This window comes from Anopheles gambiae (genome assembly GCF_943734735.2).
Source record: "Anopheles gambiae chromosome X unlocalized genomic scaffold, idAnoGambNW_F1_1 X_unloc_4, whole genome shotgun sequence".
Lineage (NCBI taxonomy): Eukaryota > Metazoa > Arthropoda > Insecta > Diptera > Culicidae > Anopheles > Anopheles gambiae.
Genome location: NW_026902648.1, coordinates 307,501 through 317,500, shown reverse-complemented (window position 1 = coordinate 317,500; position 10,000 = coordinate 307,501).

Sequence of the window (10,000 nt, the reverse complement as noted above, 5' to 3'; positions counted from 1 at the left end):
TGCTTCTGCTAGTCTCAGTTTCTAGAGTGCTTGATACAGTGTGTGTGTTTGTGTGTAGTGCTGTGTTGTGTTCTGTGTTAGCAATTCCAACCGTTATTAGCATCGCCTTCTGCGTTTATTATTCTAATTGTTTTTGCCGTCGGCTTTTTTCCTTCGGCATTGTAGCATCACCTTCTGTGTATTTTAATTTATTTGATTTTGCCGTCGGCTTTTTTCCCGTCGGCATTTTAACATCACCTTCTGTGTAATTATTTTATTTTAAAATTGTCGTCGGCTTTTTTCCCGTCCGCATTTAAGCATCACCTTCTGTGTATATATTTTATTTTAATTTTGCCGTCGGCTCTTTTCCCGTCAGCACACTAGCATCACCTTCTGTGTATTTATTTTATTTTAATTTTACCGTCGGATTTTTTCCCGTCGGCACACTAGCATCACCTTCTGTGCGTATTTTAATTTATTTTATTTGGTCGTCAGCATTTTTCCCGTCGGCATTTCTGCAAGTGTTTTAAATTAAAATTATTTTAGCGTTGGAATTGTTGACCGGTGCCATAAGTGCTACGTGTGAGTGAAGTGAAGTGATTCTGGGCCTTGAAGACTCCGATTGCTATTTTAATTAAGCCTTCTGCAAATATTATTTTTAAATAACCCACAACTGCCATTGGGAAATTAGCATCGCCTTCAGCGTTATTATTTAACTGCCTTCTGCATATTTATTTAAATATTATTCTTGAATTAGCATCACCTTCAGTGCCATATTAACTTAAAAATAATTTTATATAAGCCTTCTGCAATAATTGTGATTTAATTTCTCTTTACATATATTATCTAGAATCACCTTCAGTGTATTGAATATATTTTAGCCTTCTGCAAAATACAAAATATTAATTAATTTCTTTTAAAAACAAGTGCCTAAAGAAAATATTGTTATTTAGCATCGCCTCTGCGTTTTATTTAAAATAAGCTTTCGTTGACGACTTCGGTCGGAATCACTAGTGTTGTGTGTGTTGTGTGTGTGAATAAGTGAAGTGATTCCGTGTTTTGATAACTCCGATCGCAATTTGTTCTAAGCCTTCTGCAAATTTAAATTTAATTCTACAAACCCACAATTGCCGACGGGAATTTAGCATCGCCTTCAGCGTTTTTTAATAACTGCCTTCTGCAGAAAATTTAAATTAATAATTAAGAAATTCCAAAATAAGATAAATAAGCATTGCCTTCTGCAATTGAAATATAATATTTTTATTAAATAAATAAGCCTTCTGCATTGGTAACCTATTTAAAAAGTTTCCTTTTAATTTCGTCTATAGAATCACCCTCAGTGTTCAGATAAAATTTCAAATCATTCAACTAATCCTCGATATTATTTTAAATTAACTTTAAATTGCCCATATAAATTATTCATACTAATAGCATTGCCTTCTGCATTTTAATAAATTAACTAAGCCTTCTGCATCAAGCTTTCGTTGAGACTTCGGCCGGAATCACTAGTGTGTGTGTGTGTGAAAAGTGAAGTGTTCTTGTGTTGACCGTTCCGATTGCCATAAGCCTTCTGCATTTAATTTTATTTTAATTTTTTATTAAATTGCCTTTTTATAAATCCCAGTTTGCCGTCGGGAAATTAGCAGCGCCCTCCGCGTAGAAATAAAATTCCTTTCTATCAGTTGCCTTCTGCAAAACATTTTATGATTTTTAACAAATATATTATTTTAGTTAACGGTTTGCCCCTAGAAATTCAATTTATTATATCAAGCCCTCAGCAAACAAAATTATTTTATTAAATCGCCCTCCGCAAGAACAAACTTTGAATTTAAAAATATTATTAGACAATTAGTTTATTAGCATCGCCATCTGCGTAATTAATTAAACTAAGCCTTCAGCAAATAAGCTTTCGTTGAGCGGTCCGCGAGAACATTGTGCTTAGTGTGTGCTGTGTGCGAGATTCCCGATTCCATCTGTTCCGGCGACGAGATTTTCTCAAAGCGGCGTAGAAACATCGAGAGTTTTCAAACCGGCAAAAAGTTTAAAGTTTTTATAGAGTAGAATTTGAAATCCCATTTACAACCTAACCCAATCTCAATTAGCTCCCCAACTAAACCTTATTATATAAAACTGCATTTATTTTCTTTTTTCGATTCTCTCTCCCCCTCAGCATTAAATCTCATAATATATATAAAAAACTAACAATAGAAATAGTTTTTCAAAACACTTCACAAACATATTTTGAACCACCATTCGTAAAGTAGAAAAATTTCCCAAACCAGTAGAACTAACAATTTCAATTTTCAAAATCTATCCTTACCAAATTTCAAAACTCTCGTAAAACTAACAAAATAATCTCCAGTGTAGAGCGTAGAGTAAAGTGACCGGAAACCATTTTACCTGTATCCCGTAGCATAGCCAAAAATATAACGGGACACTTGGTCCATTTTACCTGTAACGTTGAAGCACACACGTCTCCTCACGTAGTTTGTCACTTTTAAGCACTCTTAAATTTCATTCATTTCATTCATTTCATTCATTTCATTCAAATCTCGAAAACTCTGAAAAAACTTAAATTTCACATAGAAAGCCTTCTGCGAAAATTTTAAAATTATCCCCAGTTCAGTTTTTATCCATGAGCAAATTATTTTCAATTAAAAAAAAAAAAATATTTATTTAATTTTTTCACTCAAATATTTAAACGAATAATTGTTAAAAAATCCTTTATTTAAAATAATTAACTTACATCGCCTTAAGCACAATAGAGCAAATTAATAAATTACAATTTCAAATTCAACGCTCAACAATTAGACAAGCATACTTTCCATCACAATCCAATTAGTTATATTCCCTTACAAAATTTAATCTCAATTATTTAATACATTTATACACTTTGTATTAGTTTTCATATAAAATAATTTAACAAATTCTAATATTTACCAACAAATTTCCAATAACTTCTTTTAAATAATAATTCGTCTTCTCCAACCATAACCAATAACCCTTTTACAAGCAGAAGTTAAATAATCACGTAGTTATTTTTTCTCCCGGTTCTTTGCATGTAAAAAAAAAAAAAAAATTAATGAATTTAAATAGTTTAAATAATTATTAATATTAATTAATTTAAAAATAACAAAATAGTTTGAATTGACATTTCAACACTTGACATTTGACGTTGACATATAATCAAACTGACAGCTCAATATATCTGACACCTAACGTCACCTTGACATCTTGAATTGGTTGACAGCTATAATTTAAATTCTTTGACAGTTGCAACCGATTAAATAATAATTTAAAAAATCAATTAATTATATTTAACCAACTAAGTTAAATTAAAATTTCGTTCCTGAAGTTACAATTTGTTACATAATAATAAACTTTAAATTCCTTGTATATTTCCCAATATCATTCGATTAATTAAAAATTTTAATATCCAACTTAAAGATACCTTCAATTTTTGAAAAGACACACAACAGTAAAAAAAAATCAAACCACCATTCGTAAAGTAGAATAATTCCCCAAACCAGTAGAACTAACAATTTAAATTTTCAAAATCTATCCTAACCAAATTTCAAAACTCTCGTAAAACTAACAAACAAATCTCCAGTAAGGGAGCGTAGAGCAAGGTGACTGGAAAGCCATTTTACCTGTATCCCGTAGCATAGACAAAAATATAACGGGACATTTGGTCCATTTTACCTGTAATGTTGAAGCACACACGTCTCCTCACGTAGTTTGTCACTTTTAAGCACTCTTAAATTTCATTCATTTCATTCATCTCATTCAAATCTCGAAAACTCTGAAAAAACTGAAATTACACATAGAAAGCCATCTGCGAATATTTTAATATTATCCCTAATTCATTTTCTATCCATGAGCAAATTATTTTCAATTTAAAATAAAATTAATGTTTAATTTTTTTTCACTCGAATATTTAAACGAATAATTGTTTTAAAAAAAAAAAAAATCCTTTGTTTAAAATAATTAACTTACAACGCCATAAGCACAATAGAGCAAATTAATAAATTACAATTTCAAATTCAACGCTCAACAATTAGACAAGCATACTTTCCATCACAATCCAATTAGTTATATTCCCTTACAAAATCAAATCTCAATTATTTAATACATTTATACACTTTGTATTAGTTTTCATATAAAATAATTTAACAAATTCTAATATTTACCAACAAATTTCCAATAACTTCTTTTAAATAGTAATTCGTCTTCTTCAACCATAACCAATAACTCTTTAATAAGTAGAAGTTTTAATAATCACGTAGTTATTTTTTCTCCTGGTTCTGTGCATGTATTAAAAAAAAAAATTATTAGTTTTCTGATTTAAATAATTTAAATAATTATTAATAATAAATTCTCTTAATAATAACAAAATAGTTTGATTTGACATTTTAACACTTGACATCTAACGTTGACACACAATTAATTTGACAGCTCAAAATATCTGACACCTAACGTCATCTTGACATCTTAAATTGGTTGACAGTTATAATTAAAATTCTTTGCAGTTGCAACCGATTAAATAATAATTTAAAAAATCAATTATTTATATTCAACCAATTAAATTAAATTAAAATCGCTTATGCTTAAGTAACAATTTATTACACAATAATAAATTCAATTCTATTAATCCTTAAATACACAACTTCATACCCTGTTGACATTTAAATTGTTTGGACAGCTTGTTTAAACCTAACATTTACCGTTATTGACAACAAATAGACTGACAGCTATTAAACTAAAATTTTAATCTCGGAAAACTCTTTCATGTTATGGAATTCCCCTTTTTCTAAATTTAATTAAAGTTTACTTAAATCCGCTTCCAATCATTTAATTCGCTTCCTAAGCTTTTTCTTTTAATTATCAATACCATCTAACCCAGTAAATACTTTCTCCGTTGCATCAATTTGAAAATAACTTTAATCATCTTATTTGATTATTCCCATGACATTAAATTGCATCCATTAGACATTGACGTAAAACATCACGGTACCATTGACACTCAAATAGATTTGACAATTTATCAATAACTTGAATGACAGTGACATCAAACGTCTCATCATATTGACAAAAAAGTAATTGACAATTTGATTACAGCGCAAAATCCATTGACATCTAACGTTTCTAAACTTGACAATAAATTCATTTTCCCGTTTAAATTAAAATTTTGACATTAAAATTCATCCCTATTCTGACAATAATTACTTAATTAATCAATCAATCAACCTACTTGCGAAATTCCTTAGAAAATCAGTAGACAGTCATAATAACCCTCATAGAATTTAACCGTAGAAACTAACCGGTAGTAAAATGGTGATGAACACACGCTCCACTTTAGCTCGTAGAAGTAGTCCCTCGAAGGCAGTGACGAGTAGATATTCCGTCCGCCGTAGCTCGCTGGGAACGATGTCCCCGTCTAAGGCTTCGGCCACCAGCTTTGGTAGACGGGCATCAACAACCCAGCTGATGGCTTCCAAGGCACCTGCCCTACGAAGAGCTTCTTCGGTAGAGGTGGAGGGAAAATCAAAAAGGGTCTCTGTTCTCCCGCAGATTGCGGAAGACAGCCAAGGGGAGGGCTCTAAGGCAGGGCAAATTTACGACAGGAAATTTTTCGCTACCGCATATCCAGCAGAGTCAAATCCCATGGGCCCATTGCAAAAGGCAAAACATGAGCTCATGCTGTTTATCATGGACACCGTAAAGCACAGGGCTATTTTGGCCAAGACGCCCCAATTCTCGAATTGGGAAGAGCGTATCGGCTCAGTCTTAGCCCTGCTGCACAATCTTCCAGCAATTTGGCTGGGAGAGGCGGGGTCAGGAGTTGATGTTGGAACGGGAACCGAGGATCTCGTGGTGGAGGACCCGGTGTTGGAGCAAGAATTAGGGCCTTTGGCAGGCCCTAATCAGGAGCCGCAACCGGGATCTTTGCCTTTGGATGAGACCGATATCACCAAATTCCTCACTGTTTTTGGGGGAATTATGCGGGAGATGTTCAACACACTAGTTAGGGAGAATGAGGCCAAGACAGGAGGAAATGGGGAACAGGGACAACAGCTGGTGGGTCAGGAAGGGAAAAAGGGCAAGAAGAAGGGAAAGGGTCGGAATGCCAAGGTAGTTGTGGCAGAGGAACCGTGCGAAGGGGAAATTTGTTCGACGGACCAGGGATCTGGACCATTAGAGGGGCAAGAGGGTGCGCAAGAATGGCGGACGGTAAAGGGGAAGACCGCCGTGCGCCGGGAGAGACGGAAGAGGAAGAAGCAGCGTGAAGCTGAGCAAGCAGCTAGCCTCGCCGCAAACACGCCACCTTCTGCTCCCCAACCCAAGCAAAAGCCGGCATCTGCTTCTAATCCCAGGGCCGGCCGAATGCCAAACGCCATCGAGCTCGAATCAATTGGGGGATTCAAGCACGCGGACATGATGCCTATCCTTAGGGAAACGGTGAAGAAAGAGGATGTGCAGAGAATCCGCACAAACTTTAAGGGTCATCTACTCCTGGAGCTAGCACCAATGTCGCACCAGGAAACGATGACCCTTTGGAGAGAGGTGTCTGCGGCCCTTGATGGCAAAGCAAAATGCCGTCCGCGGACACCCTCAGTGCGGGTGAACTGCACCAACATTCCGCCTGGCACTTCGTCCGAAGAAATTTCTTCGGAAATGAGTGCCGCGCTGGGCGTTGAAATTTTCAGCGACCAGATCACGACCGTAAAAACGCATTACGGTACGTTGGTCGCATTTTTCGACTGCCCAGCAATAGCGGTGACCGACCAGGCCCTGGCAAGGCAATACACGGTCGGTTTCAGCAAATGCTGCAGGCTTCGGCTTTTGGAGCGTCGGCGGCAATGCTACCGGTGCTACGAATACGGGCATACTGCTGCCCGTTGCCGTGGCAAGGACCGCAGTAGCAAATGCCATCGCTGCGCGGAAGATAAGCACGAGGGACCGTGCACTAGGGAGCGGAAGTGCTTGGGATGCGAGGGCCCGGATGCAATCGGGCATTCGCTGGGCCAGCGTAGTTGCCGCTACTTTGGAAAGGTAACCCCACAGCCCAGTCATGATTAGAGTGTTCCAACAGAACCTCAATCATGACCAAACGGCACAAGACTTGCTTTTGCAAAGTGCTCGTGCCGAGGGTTGTGATATTCTGCTTATCTCGGACCCCTATTGGGTGCCGAATAATAACAGCAATTGGGTTACCGATACCACTGGTCGGGTAGCAGTGGTATCAGTTGGGGATTATCCTTTTCAGCGCATCATTGACAACCAACGCGAGGACTTCGTTGTGGTCGAGATGCGGGGAATCGTTTTTTGTTCTGTCTACCTACCACCCGTGGGTTCCGATTTGACTGTCGAGGAGTACAAACGCAAATGGACCGAAATCGTGTCTGTACTTCCACGGAATCGGGACACCGTGATCGGGGGTGATGTAAACGCCTGGTCAGGTGCATGGGGGATGGAGCGGAGGCCAAACGACGGGGAAAGGGTATCTAGGGGGGGAGTTGTGATGGATGCGGCGGCTGCTCTGGGATTGGTTCTCCTGAACCAGGGCAACCAGAGCACTTGGATTGGGGCAAATGGTCGCAACTCCATCGTGGACGTATCCTTTTGCAGCCCCTCCTTGGTAGGGGACAACAATTGGCGCGTGTGTGACGAAACCCCAAGTGACCACAATACTATCAAGTTTGTGGTCGGCAGGGTTCCGAGACAGCGCGCCAACAACGAGGTACACTCAGCAGCGAATGGGGGAAGGTGGTCCACAAGATTCTTCGACAAGGATTTGTTCGTTGAAATCTTGAGGGACCAGGACATTTTTGGGCATGTTGCTACGCCAGAGGAGCTTACCCAGGCCATCACGGTGGCCTGTGATGGCACCATGCCTAGGCAACCCCCAAGGCGACAGGGCCGGCGGCCAGTTTATTGGTGGACGTCCGAGATTGATCGGTTGCGCAGCCATTATCACGGAATGAAACGGCGGTTCAACCGGGCCCGGACCGAGGAGCAGCGCGAGGAAAGGCGTCAAATGAAGTCGGACGCACGCGCTGCCCTGGAACGGGCCATCAAGCTCAGCAAGGACCAACACAAGCAGGATCTGCCGGAACAATTGGAACCGCACGGCTTTGGCCCTGCTTACCAAATCCGCAAGCAGCAGTGGGAAGGAGTTCGGGTTCCGATGGAACGGGATGCCAATAAGCTCCAGTTCATCGTGAATGAGCTCTTTCCCGATCGTCCCCCGATGGAGTGGCCCGAGACGGAAGTAGGTGAGGATCCACAGGATCCAGTCTCGGAGGAGGAGTTGGCGGAAGAGTTGAAGGAAATTGCCCGCTCACTCAACCCCAAGAAAGCTCCGGGGGACGACAATATTCCAAATATGGCAGCAGCTGCGGCAATTCTGGCTTTTCCGGAAGTTTTTGCTAAAAGCTATAAGCAGCTACTGGAGGCAGGCACTTTCCCCGACGCATGGAAGCGGCAACAGCTGGTGCTGCTTACCAAGTCGGGGAAACCACCTGGGGAGCCCTCGTCGTACCGGCCAATTTGTTTGCTGAGTGTGCTGGGGAAAATTTTAGAGCGGTTGATTCAGCGGAGGCTGACAACCCATCTGGAGTCGACCGGGGGACTTTCGGACGCCCAGTACGGTTTCCGTAAAGGGCGTTCAACCGTTGATGCCATCACTCGGGTGATGGACAATGGTAAAGTCGCTCTAGACAAAAAGCGAAAGGGGGATCGTCTCTGTGCGGTGGTAACGGTGGACGTCCGGAATGCCTTTAACTCGGCAAACTGGACAGCGATCGGCCAAGCTCTGCAGCGTAAAAACACTCCGCCTTATTTGCAGGCGTTGCTGCGGAACTATTTCATTGGCCGAACGCTCCACTACGATACGGATGAAGGAATAGTGTCGAGGACTGTATCTGCTGGCGTTCCTCAGGGTTCGGTTCTAGGACCAACACTTTGGAACGTCATGTACGACGACCTACTCCGCTTGCCGCTCGAAGGACTACGAGCGGACATCATCGGGTTCGCTGACGACGTGGCCTTCACATTTTTGGGAAGGACCACGGAACAGGTCAGCGCATTAGCAACGGCTAACCTGGAGAGGATCGAGCGGTGGCTGCAAGGAGTCGGTTTGGAACTTGCCCACCAAAAGACCGGGTTCATGATCTTTTGTACCCATCATGTCCCGCAGCTCGCAGAGCTTCAAGCGGGCGGTCACTCGATCCAATCCACGGAAACGCTGAAGTACCTGGGAGTGGACCTCTGCCGCAAACAGCACCACAGCCGGCATCTGGAGAGGGTGGTCAATAAGGCTTCACGGATTACGAATGCCTTGACCTGCCTGATGCCGAATAAGCGTGGTCCTAAGAGCCGCAGTAGGAGACAGCTCGTAAACGTCGGCAACAGTATCATCCGATACGGAGTTGCCACCTGGGGGCGATGGGTGCTCGACAAGGAGACCCATCGCAAATCGGTCCAAAGGGCGCATCGACCGGGGGCTCTCCGAGTCGCCAGCGCCTTCCAGACCGTTTCTTATGATGCCGCTTGCGTTGTTGCCAACACCACCCCGTTAGTCCTCCTCATGCAGGAGGATATCCGCTGCCACGACGAAAAGGTAGCGAGTGGTGGAGTTCAATCGGACATACGAAAGCGGCAACGGGAGGAGACGATGAGGCGCTGGCAGGACCAGTGGACAACGGGTGCAGGGCAACCAGGAGCACCAGGACTGAAGACGAGGAGGCTGATTCCAGACATTAATCTCTGGGTCAGCCGCAAGCATGGGGAAGTTGACTTTTTCCTCACCCAGCTCCTCACGGGGCACGGGTTCTTGCGCTCCTATTTCGTCGAGAAAGGCATCCTGGAGGGCTCGCCCAACTGCCCTGAATGTGGTGACGCCGTGGAAGACGTTGAACACGTGCTGTTCCACTGTCCACGGTTCGATCGGATCCGGAATGAGATGCAGCAGCGGTGCCATTCCCGAGTAACAATGGATAACATCGTCTCGGAAATGTGC